Genomic DNA, 25,000 nt, shown 5'->3' with positions numbered 1-25,000 from the left:
GTGTGTGTGTGTGTGTGTGTGTGTGTGTGTGTGTGTGTGTGTGTGTGTGTGAACTGCCTGAACTGTCAGAGACGTAAGGAGTCGATATAAATCGATGGTTGTTGTGGTGGAGGAGGATCGCCACGAGCCCGATCGCAAACGATTCCCTGAGCGCGAACGGTTGAAGACGTAGTAGGCGGCCGGAATAAGTTGGGTCCAGTGGTTTACAGAAGTGGCTATTGGGGGTCCACTGGTCGTCTCCTACTTCGTTCTGCCTCTCGGTGGCGAGGGTAGGGGGATGGTATTTGTTTGTACCCAGAATACTGCCAGCGTGGCCGCTTGTGTCGTGCGCGAAACTCCCGGTGTCATGACATCAAGGCAATTGGGTTACTCGTATTTCTGCAAACCACCGATGACGCCGTGACCACCGATAGCGTATTGACACCATCAAGGGGTGTAGTTAGGAACACTTGTCCTTACAGAAAAAAGGAGAATAAGAAAGAGAAGAAGAAGAAAAAGAAGAAGGAGAGGAAAAGAAAATGGAAAAAGAGGATAAGAAGGAAAAGAAGGAGAAAGAAAAGAAAAAGAAAGAAGGAGAGGAAGATGAATGAGAATAAGAATGAAAAGAAGTACGAGAAGGGGAAGAAGAAGAAGGAGAATAAAGAAAAGGAGAAGAAGGAGAAGAAGAAGGAAAAGAGAGAGAAGGAGAAGAAGGAAAAGGAAAAAAGAGGAGAAGTAGGAGCTGAATTAGAAGGAGAAGAAGAAAGACACAGGAAAGAAGAAGGACAAGTAGTAGAAGGAGAAGGAGAGGAGGGAAAAGGAGAAAAAGGATAAAAAGAAGAGGGAGAAGGCGAAGAAGGAGAAATAAAAGAAGGAGAGGGAGAAAAGGGGAATAAAGATAAAGATGATGGAGAGAAAAAGGAGGAGAATAATGAGGAGAAGAAGGAAAAAGACATGAATGAAAAGGAGAAGTAGAAGCAAGAAAAGGAGTAGAAGGAGAAGAGGGAGATAAAAAAAAAAGACGGGAAGAAGGAGAAAAAAAGAGACGGAGAAAAAGGTGAAGGAGAAGAAGATGAAAGAAAAGGAGACGAAGGAGAAAGGGATGGAGAAATAGGAGAGGGAGAAAGAGGAGAAGGGGAAGAAGGAGAAAAAGAAGAAGGCGGAGATGGAGAAACAGAAGGAAAATAGGGAGAAGAATAAGGAGAAGGAGAATAAGGAAAAGTAGAAGAAGGTGAAGGAGATGTAGATGGAAAAGAAGGAGTAAAAGAAGGAGAACAAGGAGAAGGAGAATAAGGAGAAAGAGAAGTGGAAGGAGAAGAAAGTGAAGGAGAAAGAGAAGAAGTGGAAGGAAAAGAAAGAGAAGGAGAAAGAGAAGGAGAAGAAGAACGAGAAGGAGAAGAAGGAGGAGAAGAAGGAGGAGAAGAAGGAGGAGAAGAAGGAGGAGAAGAAGGAGGAGAAGAAGGAGGAGAAGAAGGAGAAGAAGAAGAAGAAGAAGAAGAAGAAGAAGAAGAAGAAGAAGAAGAAGAAGAAGAAGAAGAAGAAGAAGAAGAAGAAGAAGAAGAAGAAGAAGAAGAAGAAGAAGAAGAAGAAGAAGAAGAAGAAGAAGAAGAAGAAGAAGAAGAAGAAGAAGGAGGAGGAGGAGGAGAAGGAGGAGGATAAAAGAGTAGACGGAGAAGGAGAAGGAGGAGAAAGAGAAGAAGAAAAAGTAGAAGAAGGAGGAGGAGTAGGAGAAGAAGGAGAAAAAGAAGAGAAGGAAATGGAGAAGATGGAGAGGGAGAAAAAGGAAAAGAAAAAAAGGAGGAGGAAAAGAAGGAGTTGGGGAAGGAGGAGGAAAAGAAGGAAAAGTGGAAGAAGGAGAAGGAAAAGAAAGAGAAGGAGAAGGAGAAGAAGAAGCTTAAGAAGGAAAATGGGCAGAAGGAGAAGGAGGATAAAGAAGCAACGGAGAAAACGAACAATGAGAAGAAGAAGGAGGCAAAGGAGGAGGAGGAGAAGAAGAAGAAGAAGAAGAAGAAGAAAGAGGGGAAGGAGAAGGAGAATAAGGAGAAGGAGGAGGAGAAAATAAGAGACGAAAGAGAAAAAGAAGAAGCATGAGGAAAAGGAGACATAAAAAAAAAGAAGCACAAGGAGAAGGAGACGAAGGAGAAAAAGGAGATGAAGGAGAAGGAGAAGAAGGAGATGAAGAACAATGAGGAGGAGAAGAAAGAGAAGGAGAACAAGTAAAAGGAGTACAAAGACAAGAAGAAAGAATAAGAGAAGAGAAGAAGAAGGAGAAGGAAAAGAAGGGGAAGGAGAAGATAAAGAAGGAGATAGAGAGGAAGGTGAAGGAGAGGTAGAATGAAAAGTAGGAGATGAGGAAAAAGAAGGAGATGAAGCAGAAAAAGAATTAGAAGAAAGATAAGGAGAAGGAAAAGAAGGAATAGGAGAAGTAGAAGAAGAAGGAAAAGAGGGAGGGGGAGGAAAAGGAGAAGAAGGAAAAGAAAGAAAAGAAGAAGAAGAAGAAGAAGAAGAAGAAGGAGGAGAAGGAGGAGGAGGAGGAGAAGAAGAAGGAGAAGGAGGGGGAAAAGAAGGGGGGAAAGAACAAGGTGAAGGAGGAGAAAGAGGAGGGTAAACAGGAACAGAAGAAAGAGGAAAAAGAGAAGAAGTAGAAGGAGGAGGAGGAGAGGGAGGAGAAGGAGAAGGAAGATGGAGAAGAAGTAGAAGGAAAAGAAAGAAAAGGAGAAGGAGAAGGTGGAAAAGAAGAAGATGGAGAATGAGAACATGAAGAGGGAAACGGAGAAAAAAAGAAGGGGAAGAAGGAGAAAGAAAAGAAGTAGAACAAGAAGGAGAAGAAAAAGGGGAAGGAGATGGAGTGAAAGAAGACGCATAAAAACGAGAAAGAAGAGGCGAAGGAGAAGAGTGTAGTAGTTTCAGAGGGATCATTTTGTTGAGTGTAGTTGGGAAGGCTTATGGGAGGGTTTTGATTGAGAGGATTAGGAGAGGTTTAGAGGAAGTAATTAGTGAGGAACAGTGTGGGTTAAGGACAGGTAGGGGTTGCGTGGATCAGATTTTTGTGGTAAGTCAGATATGTGCGAAAGCTCTAGGAAAAGGTCCTTATGAGATAAACAACACATACATCCTAGTGGGTAGCACATTGGAGAGAAGCCTTACCTGGACCCCACATTTCCCCAAATAGGACGCGAAAGCTGCCATGGGTAGATTTAAACGCTTCAAAGCTGCAACACTGCCCACCAAAAGTCAATTTAACCTAGCGCTAGTCGTTACTGTGGCAGGCGCTGTGATCGAGCCAGATGACATGCCATACAAACAGCTACTCCTACCGGTGTGTTCAGAATGCGGTTCGCGATGGACTAGTCATCTAAAAAAGACTCCATGAGAACACTTGATCCGACACATCACACCCACACCTCCCCATACAGACTATTTGTCTTCTGCGTATCTCCTCCCAGCGGTGTACATGAGAAATCGTGTATAACCAAGTGAATATCGCCCATCATATCCACTGGTATACGGGGGAAATGAAATCAACTCACTTCTCGTACAATATATAAACACAATTCGCACGAAGATAAACACGTTTTTTTTTTCTTATTAAGATCTACATAATTTCTAACTTTCTCTCATACTGCATCTTTTAATTTTCATCTTATATATAAGTACACACACACACACACACACACACACACACACACACACACACACACACACACATACATATATATATATATATATATATATATATATATATATATATATATATATACAGGGGTTGGACAAAATGTTATGAACACCAGCCAAAAACACAATATTTATTCATTAATAAGGTGTTGGGGCACCATTTGGCTGTAGAATAGCTGCAATCTTTCGCCGTATGGATTCGTAGTGTCCGAATAGTTTCCAACGGAATGTTGTCCCATTCTTCTACCAAAACATTCGCCAAATGCTGCAACGATGTTGGGGGTGGAAATCTGCTCCTCCCTCTCTGCTCTAAAACTCCTCAAAACGGTTCAGTTATGTTGAGGTTTGGCGATTGTGCAGGCCTGGAAAGATGTTTGATGATATTCTGATGCTCTACGAACCAAGACTGAACCTTTTTGGATATGTGTATGGGCGCAGTATCGTCTTGGAATATGGCTGCGTCTGGTAGCAAGATGCTAATCATTGTAAGGACCTCATCATTGTGGATGTCGAGATATTCATTCACAGTCATCCGGCCTGTGATGTGAATGAGAGGACCAGCTGAATACCACGATATAGCCGCCCATATCATAACGAAACCTGCCCCATGCTTGACTGTAGGAAGCAGGCAGTCCGAATCGTAGGCCTCTTTTGGGGTTCTCCATACATAAACCATGCCGTTCGTAGGGAATAACGTGAACGTTGATTCATCGGACCAGAACACATTCTTCCAATCATCAAGTGTTCAGGTTTTATGTTCGTGGCACCACTTCTTTCGCAGCTTAGCGTTGGCATCCGTTACAAGGGGTTTCGCAATTGCAGCCCTACCATGAATTTTAGCTTTGTGGAGCTCCCGCCGTAATGTTTTCGTCGACATAGGATTCCTCAGGTGTGTGTTGAGTTCTGCTGTCCCTTTTGCCGCGGTTGTTATATGTTGTCTGGCCACAATCCTTTTTAATGTTCGTCGGTCTCTGTCGGATAATTTTGGGTTTCGCCCACTATTCCTCTTCGCCGATGATGTTTTCCCATTTTTTTGTGTATGCTGTGGTTACCGTGGATATTGTCGTTCGTGAAACATTTAACAGTTCAGCTTCCGCTAACCGGGCGCCAACGATTTGCCCTCTTTCGAAGTCTGAGATATCACACATTACACCGGTCGCTTGTTGTAACCGTCGCAGACCAAAGCGTGTAATACAATGAAATATAACCTACGAGACCTGCTACGTAAACTACGCAATACATATGCGGCGCATTTTTTACCCTGAAGCAGTGTTGCCAACATGCATCAAGATGTACTATTTTGCGTGTTCATATTATTTTGTCCAACCCCTGAATATATATATATATATATATATATATATATATATATATATATATATATATATATATATATATATATATATATATATATATATGTGTGTGTGTATATGTATGTATATATATATATATATATATATATATATATATGTGTGTGTGTGTGTGTGTGTGTGTGTGTGTGTGTGTGTGTGTGTGTGTGTGTGTGTGTTTGTATATATACAGATATATATATATATAAATACATATATATATACATATATATTTATATATATGTATACATATATGTATATATATAATATATATAATGTATGTATTTATGCATATGTATGTGTACATATGTATACATATATGTATATTAGGAAGATATAATGCAAAATTATACTTATTAACTCACTATCGGAGTATGATATAAGAACAGAAGGTCTATATATTTCGACCACTAACTATGGTCCTCTTCAGCAGATTGATACATAGCGTGGCGTGCATGACTAAATATAGCTAAGAGGGGTACATTTAGGGGACAGGGAAAAGGTGGGATTCAGGTTATGTGTCCTTGATGAGGTCGGGGCGAAGATTGACCGATGGTGAGGAGGTCAATTCCGGCCGTTCAACCTTCGCCCCGACCTCATCAAGGACATATAACCTGAGTCCCCCTTCTCTCTGTCCCCTAAATGTACCCCTCTTAGCTATATCTACTCGCTCACTCCACACTCTGTACTTATCTGCTGAAGAGGACCACAGTTAGTGGTCGAAATATACGGATTTTTTGTTTCTTACATCATTCTCGGACAGTGGGTTAATAAGTCTCATATATGTATGTATGTATGTATGTATGTATGTATGTATGTATGTATGTATATATGTATGTATATATGTATGTATATATATATATATATATGTGTGTGTGTGTGTATGTATATATATATATTATATATATATATATATATATATATATATATACGTGTGTGTGTATGTGCGTGTTTGTACATACATACACACACACACACACACACACATATATATATATATATATATATATATATATATATATATATATATATGTGTGTGTGTGTGTGTACGTACATACCGGGTATATTTATACACTTATTATGTATCATATATTTATATTGTATATATATATATATATATATATATATATATATATATATATATATATATATATATATGTAAATATATATACATACACACACACACACACATATAAATAAGATTTTTGGAGAAACTTATAATTTAATAAGAACAATCAAATTGGCATTTACATACCTGGATGAAGAAATGGTGAAGAAAATACTGATCACTTTGATAAGACCAAGATTAGAATATGCACCCACGATGTGGTCACCAAGTACAAAAAAAATGCATAACAAAACTTGAAAGAATACAAAGAGCAATTACAAAATTGGCACCAACACTCTCAAAACTATCATATGAAGAGAGACTAGCAAAACTTGAGCTACAGACACTAGAACAAAGAAGAGAGAGAGGAGATTTGATAACTATTTAGAGAATCATGAAAGGCTTCGAGACTATTGATAGAGAGGATCTAATAAAATGGGATGATAGAAATACAAGAGGACACGGAAAGAAAATCAAGAAAGACAGCTATAGAAGAGATATGAAAAAGAACAGCTTTCCTCAAAGAGTAATAGACATTAGGAACAAGTTAGATGAGAAAGTGGTGTGTGCAAAAACAATACATGAATTTAAAAATAGTTTAGATAAAATGAGATATGAAGACGGTACACCACGAGCATAGCTCCCCTTCCCGTAAAATACAACTAGGTAAATACACACACACACACGCATATATATATATATATATATATATATATATTATATTATATATATATATATACATATATGTATATATACTTTTTTTTTTCTCTATTAAATAATATAGCTTACTCGGTATTGGTCATGTTCTTTAAACTTTCTATCATTCTTGCTAGTGTCTTCTCTGTAGGAGGAAGGGATAAAACAATGTTACCAAATAAATCCATGATGAGATTGGGTATAAAAACAAATACATTACGACGCTTCGTCTAATTTATTTCAGAGATACAACTTGTGATCACATATGCGACTGAACTTAGTCATTAGTTATGAAAAACAACTTGGCAGGAGTAAAAGATAAATTAAAACAAATTTATGTTGTGTTCAGACTATATGCCCTTTCAACCAAGGCTTCGCGGTTTGCAATGAAGAGTGTATTTGCACACAATTTAAACTTTGTCTGGCTCACATACCGTATGCAATAATACTATGATAATAGCAAAGAATAACAACAAGACAATTAAAATGCTTTGTAGCCGTGTTAATAAGAAATTACCTTTCAGCAATAAACATACAAATAAATACATGTGTAACCCTTGAATTATTCGGGGCATCCCATGGAGCGCCAAGGAGAAATTAACCTATAACTCCCGAAATACTTTTCCCAGTATATCTTGTTCAGTCGTATATATGATCACAAGTTATATCTGTGAAATAAATTTGCCAGAAGATGCCTAAAGACTAGGCGAAATATCGTAATTAATGTATTTGTTTCTATATACAAACTTATTATGGATTCATTTGGTAACACTGTTTTCTCCTTTCCTCCTACAGAAAAGAAACTAACGAGGATAGAAAGTTTAAAGATGATAACCAATGCAGTGTATGGTATATTATTTGATAGAAAATGTGTACCAGAATCCTGCTCCCTAAATTTACTTACATACATACATATTATATATATATATATATATATATATATATATAAATATATATATATATATATATATATATATATATATATTATATATATATATATATATATGGCGTAAGCGGAGTAGGAAACACGGGAGTCTTAGTCTTGAGTTTATTCCTGACTAGTTTCGCATACCTGCGAAACTAGTCAGGAATAAAATCAAGACTAAGGCTCCTGTGTTTCCTACTCCGCTTACGCCAACCTGTCAGAATGTCTCAGTATATATATATATAAATCTATATATATATATATATATATATACATATGTATATATATATATATATATGTATATATATATATATATATATATATATATGTGTGTGTGTGTGTGTGTGTGTGTGTGTGTGTGTGTGTATGTGTGTGTGTATTCACCTTGGATCTGCTGCAGTCTCTGTCGAGACAGCCAGACACCACCCTACGGCAGTGAGCTCAGAGCTCATTATTTGCCGATCTCTGGGTAGGTCTGAGACCACTCACACACCACACACCGGGACAGCAAGGTCACAACTCCTTGACTAACGTCCCGTACCTACTCACTGCTAGGTGAACAGGGGTTACACGTGAAAGGAGACAAACCCAACTTATCTCCGCCCGGCCGGGGAATCGAACCCCGGTTCTCTGGCTTGTGAGGCCAGTGCTTTACCAATCCGTGTGTGTGTGTGTGTGTGTGTGTGTGTGTGTGTGTGTGTGTGTGTGTGTGTGTGTGTGTGTGTGTGTGTATGTGTGTGCCTGTACAACACTGAATGGGTCCCAGTGACTAGAGATACATTTTTATTAATTACAATGCACTTTAATTCTAAGCCATCAACATCGGAAGAACCGTGGAAGCAACATGCAGAAATTGAAACGTGGTCTGCCCGAGGACTCGAACCTACGGCCAGCACGTGACCAGTGCTGTAATGACTTAGACCATTACACCATCAAGAGAGAATATATCTATATATATATATATATATATATATATATGTGTGTGTGTGTGTGTGTGTGTGTGTGTGTGTGTGTGTGTGTGTGTGTGTGTGTGTGTGTGTGTGTGTGTGTGTGTGTGTGTGTGTGATTCACCATGGTCTTGGATCATGTGTTGGACTCGTGACCGACAGTTATTAACCTCCCGGATGAGAGCTCAGAGCTCGTATGACCGATCTATGGGTAATATTGTGGCCTTAGAGGCACACACATCCAACTCCCCGCCCACGACAGTTGTGTGTATTTACCTAGATGTATTTTACGGGAAGGGGAGCTATGCTCGTGGTTCCCCTCTTCATATCTCATTTTATCTAGACTGTTTTTAAATTCATGAATTGCTTTTGCACACACCACTTTTTCGTCCAACTTGTTCCAGATGTCTATTACTCTTTGGGGGAAAGCTGTTCTTTTTCAGATCTCTTCTATAACTGTCATTCTTGATTTTCTTTCCGTATCTTCTAGTATTTCTACTATCCCATTTTATTAGATCCTCTCTATCAATAGTTTCTATGCCTTTCATGATTCTATAAATAGTTATCAAGTCTCCTCTCTCTTCTTTGTTCTAATGTCTGTAGTTCAAGTTTTGTTAGTCTCTCTTCATATAATAGTTCTGAGAGTGTTGGTGCTAATTTTGTAATTGCTCTTTGTATTCTTTCAAGTTTTGTTATACTTTTTTTGTACTTGGTGACCACACCGTTGCTGCATATTCCAATCTTGGTCTTATCAAAGTGATTAGTATTTTCTTCACCATTTCTTCGTCCAGGTATGTAAAAACCACTTTGATTGTTCTTATTAGATTATAAGTTTCTCCAAAATTTTTGTTTATATGCTTCTCAGGGGACATATTATTCATAATAATGACTCCCAGTTCTTTCTCATTTTTTACTTTTTTTTATTTCTTCTTCTCCCAATTTATATGATCCCACTATTCTTTTTTTGCTTCTTCCAAATTCCATTATACTACACTTCTTGATATTGAATTCCATCTCCCACTTCCTACTCCATTCCCATACTTTATTGAGATCACTCTGTAGCGACTCGCAATCTTCTTCAGTGTTCACTTTTTTCAACAATTTTGCATCATCCGCAAAGAAGCTCATATAACTTTCAATTCCTTCATCCATATCATTAATATATATAGCAAACATTATTGGGGCCAAAACTGTTCCTTGTGGTGTGTGTGTGTGTGTATTCACCTCGGATCTGCTGCACTCTCTGTCGAGACAGCCAGACACCACCCTACGGCAGTGAGCCCAGAGCTCACTATTTGCCGATCTCTGGGTAGGTCTGAGACCACTCACACACCACACACCAGGACAGCAAGGTCACAACTCCTTGACTAACGTCCCGTACCTACTCACTGCTAGGTGAACAGGGGTTACACGTGAAAGGAGACAAACCCAACTTATCTCCACCCGGCCGGGGAATCGAACCCCGGTTCTCTGGCTTGTGAGGCCAGTGCTTTACCACTCCGCCACCGAGCCGTGTGTTGTGTGTGTGTGTGTGTGTGTGTGTGTGTGTGTGTGTGTGTGTGTGTGTGTGTGTGTGTGTGTGTGTGTGTGTGTGTGTGTGTGTGCGTGCATATTGATTTTTTCAGACGAATAATTATTATGAACACAAACACGGAGGGGAACGCGGAATACTCTGTTTCATAGATGAAGAAATTTGAGATAGTTGCTTATGTACTTAACGGGGTTATCTTACCAAACGTATGGGGAAAGTCTCGTGGGGCTCCATTATTAATTTGTTTTCTAGAGCTAAGATGCTTGTTTGTCTTGATAAGTTAATAGATCCCGAGATGGTTCGAAGCATTTCCTGTTGATATATACGGTGCTTCAACAATCATTCTTGTGAACTTGTCAGATCCATTATATAAAACTTCGACACCTTTCCAACGTGGTAAATGATAATTGTTTCCACATGAACTACTAAGGAATTGGGCCTCGTATGTGCTTTTATATAGTTTTTATGTTCATAAACTCGCTTGTCTCATCCCCTTGCTGATTCACCATAGTATGCTATTGTGCAACTATGGCATGGAATTATGTACACGACACCGTTATTACCATCCGCGAATATCTTTACAACTTTGCTGATCCTCTTGATGGTCACTATTGCTGACTTCATACATTTATTTATTTATTTGTTTATTTCAGTTAGTTGTCTATTGTTGGTGAGGTTTCAGAACCAGATACCGAAACAAAATTTGTCAAGGTTTTACGATTTCTCTCTTTCCTCGGATATAAATTGTTATTTTCTTTTTAACTCCTTCATTAATCCATCCGGCTACCTAAGATTGTCGAAAGCTTTCATAATATAATAAAAATCTCCCTCTAAATATTCCTCACTATAAATCCTACCCTGAGAAAAAAGCCTACCACTATTCCACTTTTTTACCCAGTCTTCATGGGTGAAGTAATGCACTACTTTTTATTTACTTATTTATTTTTTCTCCCCGTCTGGGGTATTGGCCGCATGTTGTTGTGGCAAAGTAGCATGCAGTTGATACTTTAGAGTCTATATGGGGCGCCCCTACGGGCCAGAGCCGCACATCATTTTGTCTGGGACAGAGAAATTATGACACTTTTATCATGCTGCTACTGTCCCTCCGTTATGCTGTCCCTCAATCCCTTGTTGCTGTCCTGTACCATTTCTCAGAATATTCATTTCTTTGTTTCGCCTACCCTGTGGTGGGGGATAGAATGCTGCCACCAAGTATTCCCACTTGGATCGTAAAAGGCGAGAAAAACGGGACGGGCATTGGGACTAGGCATCCTTCTCCCTGTAGCCCCACAGGGGACATTCCTAAAAAAAGTAAAGGCATAAGAGGGTCTGGGATTTTTCCAACCAGCACCCTAAGGTTTGGGTCTTTTAATGTGCGTGGAGTGGTACAGAGGGGAGTAAAAGGGAAGAGATAGTTAGTGGGCCGTATTCATAAAGAAAAGGATATGCTTATACTTGCAAAATATGAAGGAAATCCTTCTACTTGTATTCACAAAAAATCAAGCAAAACCTTTTACTTGTCGAGCAAAGGATAACCTTATAATCGCATAAAAGTAAATGGTTATACATAAACAAGACCCTTTACTTCAAATAAAGAGCATATGCTTCAAGAAGGCTGAGTCTGGTCAGTAGCAGACTACAGTTAGAAGTGAAAGGTTGTTTTGTCCAACTCTCAGCACGATGGCAGAGTTTGTGGATGTGAGGCATGTTAAACATTACATGCCCCATTTACCTACACCTGATCGTGATTTTAAGATGTTATTCTGTTTTGAGGAACAAAATGGACAGTGGCTTGCGGACAGATTTTTAGGCACCAATGAAGAAACTCGGGGAGGCGCCTTGTCATCTGTCCATAGAATGAAGATATGTTTGCGTTATCTCAGTGATCCTGGCTATCAGAAAGGTATCGGTCAAGAACTTGGTGTTAGCCAAGCTACGGTATCACGGACTGTGAATGCAGTAGTTGATAGCATAATTGCTCATGCGAATGAATGGATAAATGTTGAGACATTGTGACAAGTTGAAAAAGGTGGAAAAAGAGAGTCACGGGTCTCGTTCCGAGTTTATTCCTGACCGAAGAAACTACAAGCGAAACCGGTCAGGAATAAACTCGGAACGAGAATGGATAATTTTTTTTTTTTTATATTTTCTTATTTATATTGTATTTAGTAATTTTGCCATGCTTATAATGTTACCTGAAATAATGTAGGAGAGCAATCACCACATACCTCCACTCAGCAACCACCAACGCAATAGTAAACTCGTGTACTGGAAACAGGGACATCACATCAGAAATCTTACGAGTTACGACACGTTCAAACATGTAACTATGTAACCCGGCGCTCCCGAAACACGAGTAATTCTTTTACTTCTGCTTGGAGGATATCCTCCCAAGTATAAGGTAATCATTATGAATATGGAAAGAAGGATATACTTATACTTCTACCTTTTGCTTGAGAGCATTACCTTATACTTCTACTTTATGCTTGCAAGGATATCCTTCATCTTTATGAATACGGCTCTGTATGTTTGTGAGAAAAAAGATGAATGTGTAGGCTTTGAGTGAAACTAAGTTGAGAGGGAGGGATGAATGTGAGTTTGGAAGTGTAGTTGGTAGGTTCTCAGGAGTGAAGAGAGTGCGTGGGAGAAAAGGGGTGGCTATACTAGTAAGTGAACAGATGGGTAAGCGTGTGGTGGAGTGGAAGGAGGTTTTTTCAAGGTTAATGTGGATGAAGGTGAAACTAGGAAAGGAGATGTGGATTTTTGTAAGTGCATAAGGGGCTGGTAGTGAGAAGAGTGTAGAAGGGAGGCTTTTTGGATAGATTTAAATGAGTGCATAGAGGGATTAGGGAGGAAAGCCAATGTAGTGGTATTGGGAGACCTTAATGCTAGTGTAGGAAATGATCCAATAGACAGAGTGGTTGGGAAATTTGGAGTTCCAGGAAAGAATCGTAGTGGAGAGTTGATGGTGGAGATGTGTCTAAAAAGAGAGTTGATGATAGCAAATACAGTGTTTAGGAAGAAAGTCAAGCATAAGTACACATGGGAGATGGTGGTGGATGGAAGGGTGGTAGATAGAGTGTTAATGGACTATGTAGTGGTAGATATGAGCATAACATGAAGAGGTAAGGATGTACATGTTCTAAGGGGAAAGACCGGGGGAATATCAGATCATTTTTTGTGGAAGGTAAGTTGAGAGTGGAGGATAGATGGAGAAAGAGGAAAAGGACAAAAGGTGGTGAGGTGCTTAAAGTGAACTGCTTAAATGAGAAGGAAAAGGAGAAGGAGTACGAAAAGAAGTTGAGAGAGGAGTGGGAGGGAGTGAAGGATATAGTAGAAGTGGGAGTGGAGGAGGAATGGGAATGTTTCAAGGAGGGAGTCATAAGGTATGCAAAGATAGTGTGTGGAACAAGAAGGACGGGAGGAAATAGAAGAAAGGGTAGTGAGTGGTGGGATGAGGAAACAAAGGAGTTTGTAGAAGAGAAGCAGCTTTCACAGATTGGGTACAAAATAGGACGAGGGAGTCACATGAGAAGTACAAAGAAAAGAGAAGAGAAGTAAAGCACAAGATAAAGGAGGCGAAGATGATAGCAGATGTGAAATGGGTTAAGAGTATGACAGAGAATTTTGAAAGTAATAAAAAGGTGTTTTGGAAAGAAATTAAGAGAGGAAGAGGAGGCGAATCGAGTAGAGAAGAAAAGGTAAAAGGTGCAGATGGAGAGATGATTATGGAAGAGAAGGCATTAAAAGGAAGATGGGCAGAGTATTTTAGTGAGTTGCTAAATGTGAAGGAGGATAGGGAGAGAAAAGTAGTTACAGTGGGAAGTGCTAAGAAAATGACCGTGATGCGTGAGGAAAATGGAGGAGAAATAAGGAAGGATGAAGTGAAGGCAGTTGTTAAGATGATGAGAGCAGGTAAGGCACCTGGTCTGGATGAATGCCATGCAGAATGTCTAAAAAAAAAAAAAAAAAAAAAAAAAAGGAGGTACATTGATAGTGGACTGGCTGGTGAGGTTATTTAATGTTTGTTGGAGAGAGGGTAGAGTGCCGGTATAGTTCCACTTTACAAGGGAAGAGGGGACAAGTGTGAGTGTAGTAGTTTCAGAGGGATTAGCTTGTTAAGTGTAGTTGGGAAGGCTTATGGGAGGATTTTGATTGAGAGGATTAGGAGAGGAACAGAGGGAGTAATTGGTGATGAACAGTGTGGATTTAGGACAGGTAGAGGTTGTGTAGATCAGATTTTTGTGGTAAGACAGATATGCGAGAAAGCTATAGGAAAGGGGAAGGATGCTTTGGGGGCTTTTATGGATCTGGAAAAGGCTTATGACAGGGTAGACAGGAAGGCACTGTGGGAAGATTTGAAGATATACGGGATAGGAGGAAAGTTTTTAGGAGCTGTCAAAAGTTTTTACGAGAGTAGTACAGCATGTTTCAGGATTAGAAATGGAGAGAGTGAGTGGTTTGAGGTAAAGATGGGACTTCGTCAGGGATGTGTTATGTCGCCCTGGCTGGGGTGGTGCGAGAGGTAAATGCAAGGGTGGTGGGTCAGGAATTAGAGATGGTTAAAGAAAATGGAGAAAAGTGGGAGGTGAGCCACCTGTCGTTTGCGGACGACACTGCGCTTGTAGCAGGATCAGAGGAGGGATTGAGGAAGTTGGTGACAGAGTTTGGGAGCGTGTGAGAAAGAAGGAAGCTGAAGATAAATGTGGGTAAAAGTAAGGTGATGAGATGTACAAGGGGTGAAAGTGGCAGTAGACTGGAAGTGAGCATTAAGGGAGAGAGACTGGAGGAAGTGGATAGTTTTAGATACTTGGGTGCGAATGTGGCAGGAAAGGGAGGAGTGGAGGTGGAGGTAGAATGTAGATTGAGAGAAGCGAGTAAATGCCTTGGTGGATTAAAAAGTGTAACGAGAAATAGACATTTGGGAATGGATGCTAAGAGGAGGTTGTATGAAGGAGTGATTGTGCCAACAGCACTGTATGGGGCAGAAACATGGAACATAAGAGAGGAAGAGAGGAGTTTGAACGTGTTTGAGATGAGGTGTCTGAGAAGTATGATAGGGGTTACTAGGCTGGATAGAGTGAGAAATGAGGAAGTGAGGAGGAGAACGGGGGTGGTAAGGGAGTTGGGAGATAGGGTTGATGAAAGAGTATTGGGATGGTTTGGACACATGGAAAGAATGAGTGAAGAAAGATTAGTAAAATAGGTATATAAGGCAGATGTGGAATGAGTGAATATGAGGGGGCCACCTAGGATGAGATGGATGGATGGTATAAAAGGGGCTTTGGGGAAGAGGAGAATGTCTGTTGAGGAAGGACGGGAAAGGACAGAAGATAGGGGTGATTGGAGAATGGTTGTATATGGATGATGTGATGCATGAGGTGGAATGGGTGGGAAATGGGGGGTAAGGTAGTATGTGAGAGCAAAATTTGACGCAGCCCGAAGGGATTTCTCCCTGTCTTCTCCTTTCCTGCATGGGGGGTCGCCGATTTAATGAAGTGGCCTTGCTGTGGATGTGCTGTGTCTTGCGACACTGCTTCCTACCCAGGGCAGTGGAAAGAATGCAGGGATGACCCGTCATCCAGGAGGTGCCAAGATAGGAGGGAGGATAAGAGGGTGGAGGGGAGTGGAGTGTATTGGGGATGGAATGGGTGGGAATGGTTTTTATGCCTTTTTTTTTTGGGGGGGGGGCTACCTCCCTTGTAAGGGGAAAAAACCCTTGGTATATGTATGTATATATGATTGATTTCTTCTGTATATTGAAATTTTCACCGTCTTTCCTACTCGTCGTACAAATGTGTTTAGTAAAGGCATGTCCGTCTAGTTCTTCCTCTACCATGAACTAAATATCGCTCTTGACTGCGTTCAGCATTCTCAGTTCTTTATTCACATCTATATGCGGGAATGTTAGCAATGACGTCGTCTACATATCTGTGCCAGTGCGACTCCCTACCATTAATTTTGATCAAGTTTTCTGTTGAAAGGAACTCCATGCATAGAAAGGACGTCGCTGCACAACTCGTACTTGCAACAAGACCTCTGTGCTGCCTATATTCACCATTGAAAATAAACGCTCCGTAGTTAACGCACAAATATACTATTTCTGTGTAATCTTGTTTTCTTACGGGTAAGTCAATACTGCTCACATTTTTAAATACTTTCTTTACTGCTGCTCCGGCACCCTCAGTGGGAATATTCACAAATAATGCCTTAACATCATATTTCATTAAAAAAAAAATTCATGACATTGGGGGTAATCGTACTTAACCTAATACCCCAAAAGTATAAAAAATATATAAATGGCCATCAAAAATCCTAAATTACATTGTCAAGACTGCTCCAAAGTCTACAGGGGTTAAACGGGAAGAGATCTTCCTATCAAAATCAAGAAGCATAAAAACTATCAAATACGTTCAGGATAATTACTCCCCGTCTGGGGGTATTGGCCGCATGTTATTCCCCGTCTGGGGTATTGGCTGCATGTTATTCCCCGTCTGGGGTATGGGCTGCATGTTATTCCACGTCTGGGGATTTGCTGCATGTTATTGTGGCAAAGTAGCATGCACTTGATACTTTAGGGTCTATATGGGGCTACCCTACGGACCAGAGTCACACATAATTTTGTCTGTGATAGAGGGAAACTCTGTTCATAGAGAAATGATGACACTTTTATACTACGACTTCCCCTCCGTTATACTGTCCCACAACCCCTTGTTACTGTCCTATACCATTTCTCTGAATATTCATTTCCAATTTCGCCGACCCTGTGGTGGGGGAAGAGTATGCTACCACCAAATTTTTCCACTTGAGTCGTAAAAAAAAAGGGCATAAGAGGGTCTGGGAGTTTTCCAACCAGTACCCTAAGGTTTGGGTCTTTTAATGTGCGTGGATGTGGTACATATGAGAGTAAAAAGGAAGAGATAGGCAGTATGTTTGTGAGAAGAAAAATGGATGTGCTGGCTTTGAGTGAAACTAAAATGAAAGGGAAGGGCAACTGTGAGTTTGGGAGTGTAACTGGGAGGCACTCAGGAGTGAAGAGGGGGCGAGGGAGAGAAGGGGTGGCTATACTAGTAAGTGAAGAGATAAGTAAGCGGGTAGTGGAGGTTTCATCAAGGTTGATGTGGATGAAGGTGAAGCTGGGAAGGGAGATGTGGGTTTTTGTAAGTGCATATGGACCTGGTAGTGAGAAGAGCGTAGAGGAAAGGGAGGCTTTTTGGGTAGATATAAATGAGTGCATAGAGGGATTAGGGAGAAATGACAATGTAGTTGTATTGGGAGACTTTAATGCTAGGGTAAGAAATGAACCAATAGACGGAGTGATTGGGAAGTATGGAGTTCCAGGTAAAAATCGTAGTGAAGAAATGATGGTGGAGAAGTGTCTTGAAAGAGAGTTGATGATAGCAAATACAGTGTTTAGGAAGAAAGTCAAGCATAAGTACACATGGGAGAGAGTGGTGGATGAAAGGGTGGCAGATAGAGCGTTAATGGACTATATAGAGGTGACCAGGAGTATAATAGGAAGAGTTAAGGATGTACATGTTCTAAGGGGAGAGAGTGGGGGAATATCTGATCATTATCTGGTGGAAGGTAAATTGAGAGTGGAGAATAGGTGGAGAAAGAGGAAAAGGGCAGAAGGTAGGGAGGTGCTCAGAGTGAACTGCTTAAATGAGAAGGAAAAGGAGAATGAGTATAAGAAGCTGAAAGAGGAGTGGGAGGGAGTAAAGGATAGAGTAGAACTAGGAGAGGATGAGGAATGGGGATGGTTCAAGGAGGGAGTCATAAGGTGTGCAAAAATGGTGTGTGGAACAAGGACGGCAGGAGGAAATAGAAGGAAGGGTAGTGAATGGTGGGATGAGGAAGCAAAGAAGGGTGTAGAAGAGAAGAAACAGGCATTCATAGATTGGCCACAAATTAGGACGAGGGAGTCATATGAGAGGTACAAAGTAAAGAGAAGGGAAGTTAAGCATAAGATAAATGGAGCAAAGAGGAGAGCAGATGTGAAATGGGGTAAGAGTATGACAGAAAATTTTCAAAGTAATAAAAAGATGTTTTGAATGGAAATTAAGAGAGAGGAGGCGAATCAAGTAGAGAAGAAAAGGTAAAAGGTGCAGATGGAGAGATGATAATGGAAGAGAAGGCAGTGAGAGGAAGGTGGGCAGAGTATTTTAGGGAGTTGCTAAATGTGAAGGAGGATAGGGAGGGAAAGGTAGTTGAAGTGTGGAAGGCGGAGGTGGAAGGAGTGAATATGAGGGGGCGTCCTAGGGTGAGATGGATGGATGGGGTGAAAGGGGCATTACAAAAGAGAGGAATGTCTGTGGACGAAGGACGGGAGAGGACAGATGATAGGGGTGAATGGAGAGGGGTTGTGTATAGATGATGCTGTGGTGCATGAAGGGGAGTGGGTGGGGGATGGGGGGTGAGGCAGTATGTATGAGAAAAATTTTGACGCAGCCCGAAGGGATTTCTCCCTGTCTTCCCCTTTTCTGCATGGGGGGACGGAGAGAGAGGGGGGGTCGCTGAATTTATGAAGCGGCCTTGTTGTGGATGTGCTGTGTCTTGCGACACTGCTTCTGACCCAGGGCAATGGACAGCATGCAGGGATGACCCGTCATCCAGGAGGTGCCAAGATAAGAGGGAGGGAGGAGGGTGGAGGGGAGTGGAATATATAGGAAATGGAATGGTTGGGAGTGGTTTCTATGCCTTTTTCTTTTTGGCTATCCCCCGTGTAGGGGGAAAAAGCCTTTGGTATATGTATGTATGTATATTCATGCCGCTGGATTAAATCACCGCGTGGATTGAAACAATGCTAATATCATTTACAAATTAAATTGCACCTATAGAAGAGAAATAGTCGAATCATCCCTAATAAAACATCTACAAAATTTTAATACATATAACGGACAATGGCTCCCAGACGAAAGCACTGACAATGGCTCCCAGACGAAAGCACTAGCTTAGCTGTTAATAAAATTGTTGGTAAAGCAGTTCATCCAGACCTGACGTCACCGACCGACGCGCAAAATAGACCATGTGATAGCATGCTTGCCTTTCCACGTCCCTACTTTATATCCTGCCACCTAGTAGGCTATATAAGTTCCACAAAACCAAATGTTTAACTACGCTGAAGAGCATCATAGACAGTGATGGAAATATATGTATATTTATGCATTTTTCCGATAGTGGGATTTACGCATACATATGTATGCGGTGTGTGTGTACACATACATACATACATACATACATACACACACACACACACATTATATATATATATATATATATACATATGCGAGTGAATGTTGTAACACACTAGTAAGACAGAACATCCCACTATCGGAGAAAAGAAAGAGGATCACTGTTAGTGATCGCAATATACGTATCTTCAAATAACTTTCTTTTCTCCCAGCCAGAGGGACGCTACTTTTCGGTACGCCCCGAAGGTACTTAAAGGCGTGTGAGGTCAGGTCACGGTCAGTATCCTTTCAGACTCGGGCCTGCCAACATGCGTCTATGTGTGTATTACAGTGTCCTTTCAATAAAGTGCCTAACCTTAACCGACTGTCGATCTCTCACTGTGTCACTAGCCCAGTAACAGCTCACTAGTTACAGTCGCTCTGAAATTAACTAATTCTTTTTCCCACTTAGATAATATAATTTTTTCCTTATTGTTTCTCAAACATATCATCTATTTTTTAACATCTGACTTGGCTTCGATATCTCTATCTTCCAGTGTAGGCCTACTTGATAATTTGTTATTTTGATCATTCTTTTTTTTTCTCCGTCATTAATCTGCTATACCTATTTTGAAGTTCACGTATGGTTCCAACTTGGTCTATATCCTTATTTTGCAATTACCATGTTTATTTTCGAATTCATACATTGTCCCAGCCTGGGCTATTTCCTATTTTTTTTTTTTCTAGATCTAGTGCTTTGTCTCTTGTCATATGATTTATCTGGCAGGCTGGGAACCAGTTTTGTTGCTACCCCTTGTATTATTTCGATATTGCTTATAGTCTTCATTCTGTGTCAGGATCATACAACTGTCATATATCCCAGTCATAGACGTATCTGGGTTTGCATGAATATTTTAATCACCTCTTCATCCATATCGCGAAAAATCACTTTAACATTTTGTATCAGCCCATACGTGTCTCCCACAACCGTGGTGATATCTAATAGGTGACAGGTTGTTTTTCACTCGAAACTTCCTCCTCTTTTGTTTTTGTATTGTGGCTTCCCAAGGAATAGTTCAAATGTGGTGTTTATAGTTATTGTTCTTTTCCAGTACTTTTTTATTGCTCAAATCAATTTTCCATTTTTGGCTTTTTGCGAATATAGTGTATAGATTTTGTTTCCAATGGCCTCCAGTTCTCCTAGCTTTTTTTATATTCTTTTCATGAGTTTGGCATCATCTGCAATCATGTTGGCATATCTTGTTGTACTTCTATCGTGTCATTGGCATAACTAAGAAACATTATAGATGCTAGCACTGAACCTTCTAGAACTCCGTTGGTCACTGCTCTCCAGTTTCACATCTTATTTGTGTGTACTTTCATAGAAAAAAAAATCATACATTCATGTAGTTTGCCTCTTAGTCCTCCAATATGCACCAATTTTCACATAAGACGACTGTGAGGAGTTTTTAAACCTTCTCTAGATCGAGGTGCCCACAGTCCACCCAGCCCTCCCTCTCTTTCAGGACATCAATCACTCTTGAGTAAACGCTTAAAAGGCTGACACACATGACCTTCATGATCTAAAGCCAAACTATGTACCAAAATGTTCATTTTTTCAGGATATTGGACCCATCAATTTTTCACATCAGTGATATCGGTCTATAATCTGATGGGGCTTCTTTACTTCCGCCTTTCTGGATTGGTACCACATTATTTCTTTTCCAAACATGCGGCATTATTACTTCTTTTAATAACCATGCAATAAGACTGAATCTTGTCCGCCAGTTGTTTTCTACATCTAATTTTTAAATACCCAGTTTGAGGTGTTATCAGGTCCTGAAGCTTCTTTCACATTCAACGATCCCAAATGATTGAGTTCTTACCGCACTTCTATATTAACCTCTTCAAGACCCGAATTCTTCCTCGCTTCGCTTTCTTCTAAATAACTGCTCTCCTTTGTGAAGGCATATTGTAAATTAACATTTGTGATTTCTGTCCGTGCTAAAGCCTCCTTAAAAACATCATCCACTGTTAGCCTTGTGATTTCTTCCCTGCGTCTCAATTTACTATTAACTGTATAACAGTTCTAGTTCTTCTCTGCACTTACCTACATTCCTTTCAAAATTCATATCCTCCCAGCGGATTCTTGTACACTGATTCCTCGCTTGTTTGTAAGCTTCCTTTGGTCTATTGTTTCTTCTCTTTCTCAACTTTCACTTGACCTCGTCTCTGACTCTTTGAGCTATCTCAATCCTTTTGCTGAACCAATCTTGTTTCCGCTTTTTCATTCCACTATTCTTCGAAACATGCTTACATCAAGGTTTGTTTACATCAAGGTTATACATCCATGAGGATGTATAAGGAGAGGTACGTCAGGGAAATCGCTGAGGATGTACAGTGCCATCTTAATGCAAATCACCTTAAACCTGCTTATCGAGCCCTGAAGAAACTCAGCTCCAAACATTTAACCCAAGAAAGAACAGTCCGAATAGCTTATAGGCAGCTAGTGCCTGGTTGCAGTCCTTTTGCCAAGTATTTTGGACAGTTGCTCATAGATGAACCTCCGAGCAAACAACTTCCCCTTGCTAGTGTTTAGGTGGCCATTGCCGATAGCTGAAACCCTGCCATCTTTGACCTCCATAAAAGAGGCTGTAAGTTGAAGGGTGGAAAAGTATTAGGCATCTGCAACATCAGTACACAATTATTGAAAGCCGGAGGTGAGGCCATGACCCATAGGTTGCATGCAGTAGTGTCTGCTGTTTGGAAATCCAATACCATTCTCTCTGACTGAAAAAAAAAAAAAAATGGTCGTCCCTGTCTGGATATTGCTTAGTGTGCCGGGTAAAGTGCTCGTCCATCTGTTGCTGACATGAGTTCGTTTGTATTCAATAAGTTTCAGAGGCTGAAACAGTCTGTGCTCATGCCCGGTAATTCAACAACTGGTCAGATCCTAACGCTTATTGTTCTTATGAAGTGTAGGTTTCAACTGGGTTTTCTATAAGACTATTTTGATCTCAGAAAACATTTGACACAATGCACTGCGAGGAACTCTTGTGATCTGCGAATCCGCTTGATTCCTGCGAGGATTACTGAGTTGGTGTCTGGTTCATACTCTGAGACAAAGAATGTTGTAAAGTATGAAGAAGGCTTCTTTCTTGTTAATTCAGGAGTGAGGCAAGGGCGCGTCCTGGCCCCAATACTTTTCAATACCTGCATGGACTAGGTATTGGCCTGAGTTGCCGATCAATGTCATTGTGGAACATCCATTGACAACACTAAATTCGCTGACCTTTCCATTCCTGATGTTCTGGTTGTAATTTTTTAGTTACTTCACTGAGAGGCGAGACAGTTGGATTCTATCTCATGGGGGCTCACTGGATGACACAATTCAATCTGCCCATGCAAGTAGCTTTGGAATGTTACACATACCTTCGTATTGTAATGCATGACAGAGGTGTGTCTTGTTAGGACGTCCTTCGAAGGGTTGTCATACTCCATGTTGTTATGGACTTGCTCAACCAAAGTATATGACGTTGTGGATATGTATGCAGAGGAGTAAGATCCTAATCTTCAAGTCGACTGTGCATCCCCGTTTTGATAAATAGCTGTGAGAATTGTACACTATATACTAACTTGAAGAGACATCTCGACGTCTTTGGTACCAAGTGGCTTCAGAGAACCATGGGATATTACTAGAATTACTATGTATAAAACCAGAGTGTTCAGCGAGACTAATCTCATGCATGTTACCACCATAATACGTGAACGCCAAGTCTGGCTATATGGACTTGTGGCAGGTTTCCATGGTGTTGATCCCACTCACAGGGTTGTCTCTTCAAGAGGCAACCCATGATAGAGAAGACGAAGAGGATGCCCACAGAATTCATGGATGGGGCAAGTCGATCAAACCTGCTGTTATGTATGTGAAGGGTGGTTGCATGCATGGGAGCTTGTTCGGAGAAACTGTGGGGTTGACAGCATTTAAAAAAAAAAAAAACGATCCCCGTCGCATTTTCCTAATTGATGATGATGATGATTAAGGATCCCGTCTTTTTTCCTTCATTTATCAAACCTTGGCTTGAATTAATTTGTAGCGTTGGCTTGTATTATATTTTCGTCCAACTTATTTCACAAGTCTACACTTCTATGTGGAAAGTTATACTTCCTGATGTCATTTAAACAAGTTTGTTCTATCACTTTATTACTATCATCTCCAGTTGATGTTTCTTCTCGTACCACTAATTATTTTTGTACTTTTTCTCTAAACATATTTCCAGTTTAAATGTCTTTATCATGTCGCCTCACTCGGCTCCTCCAATGTGGGAATTCCCAATTTTGTTCGACCTTTCCACATATATCTTGTTATTTTTGTTTTTGCGTTTCAAGATAGGTCGTCTTTGATTGCGATGACCAGGTCCTTTTCCACCTTTACCTTTGTTATTATTCTATTGTGTGTGTGTGTGTGTGTGTGTGTGTGTTTAACGGGTTGCATTTTTACCTAGTTGTACGAGTATTTACGTCATTGTGTAGTTGGAGTACACAGAAAAAGTGCTACGCCCGTCTCTGAGTTTCCATACGTCAATTCTGACAATTTGACTTGTGTTACTGGACTGAAATATTCTTTCATCCATGCTATTTCACGAAACAATAAACCTAGACCGAAAAATGACATTTTTCAATGCCTTTCAAACACCCAGTCCGGGGGTTATTCACATGGCTGACAACAAATATCTTAATCAGTTACGTCTGCAGTATTATTGTAAATAGTTTCTTGTGTTAATGCTTTCCCCTAATAAAGTCATTATTGATAATAACCATTGTATATTCAATAAAGTCTTAATATACACCATTCTACATTTGGTTTCTGGTTAGTGGAAAGTACAGGAAAGTTGTCTTCTAACACTACAGGTAATTACCAGGAAAAAAAGGTGAAAACCCCTAGTTTCTTATATCTTATTTTATTTTACTTATTTATATGATTAATCGCTTCACAGCCTATGTTTTTCCCATACATTTCTTTGCCAATTATATCCACACCTTTCAAGGTTCTAAACGCTGATATTAAATCGCTACCCCATCCACCACCCTCGCTCTGTGCCTGTGTGCGTGTGTGTGTTTGTGATTCACCATGGTTTTGGGTGGCATACTGGCTTCGTGGTCGACAGCTACTCGCCCGAATAAATGCTTAGCGTTCGTATTGTTCGATTTATGGAAAATGGTGAGGCCTTATACGAACCACAACTATCCATTCGCGAGGGAAATAGTAATGCGCGAGAGCGTTAGTAATTTACTTCGTATTCACCTAGTTGTAGTGTGGGCTTGGGGCAATGCTCATGATGTCCCGCCTCTTTTCCTCAATTTTCCCTTGAATTCTTTTATATTGTTGGTTTCGGTTATATTTTCATCTACCTTACTCCACAAGTCTACACTTTTATGTAGAAAATTATACCTCTTGATATATATATATTATATATATATATATATATATATATATATATATATATATATATATATATATATATATATATATATATATATATATAACTTCTACCAGAGTACCAGCACTTGTGATTCACCGATCTTTGAATTATGTGTTGGACTTGTGATCGACAGTGTG

General features: G+C 40.2%; 1 protein-coding gene across 8 annotated transcripts in view; it reads right to left on the bottom strand.

Moving 5' to 3' along the window:
- Nucleotides 1-25,000, bottom strand: part of LOC143027610 (uncharacterized) — a 327,317-nt gene that overhangs the window by 301,093 nt on the left and 1,224 nt on the right. The gene's annotated exons all lie outside the window — the stretch shown is intronic.

The sequence above is a fragment of the Oratosquilla oratoria genome, chromosome 8 (assembly GCF_046742065.1).
Source record: "Oratosquilla oratoria isolate Oo_2021 chromosome 8, ASM4674206v1, whole genome shotgun sequence".
NCBI lineage: Eukaryota > Metazoa > Arthropoda > Malacostraca > Stomatopoda > Squillidae > Oratosquilla > Oratosquilla oratoria.
Note: the sequence above shows the minus strand (reverse complement) of the source record. Positions and strands in the feature narration are given on the sequence as shown.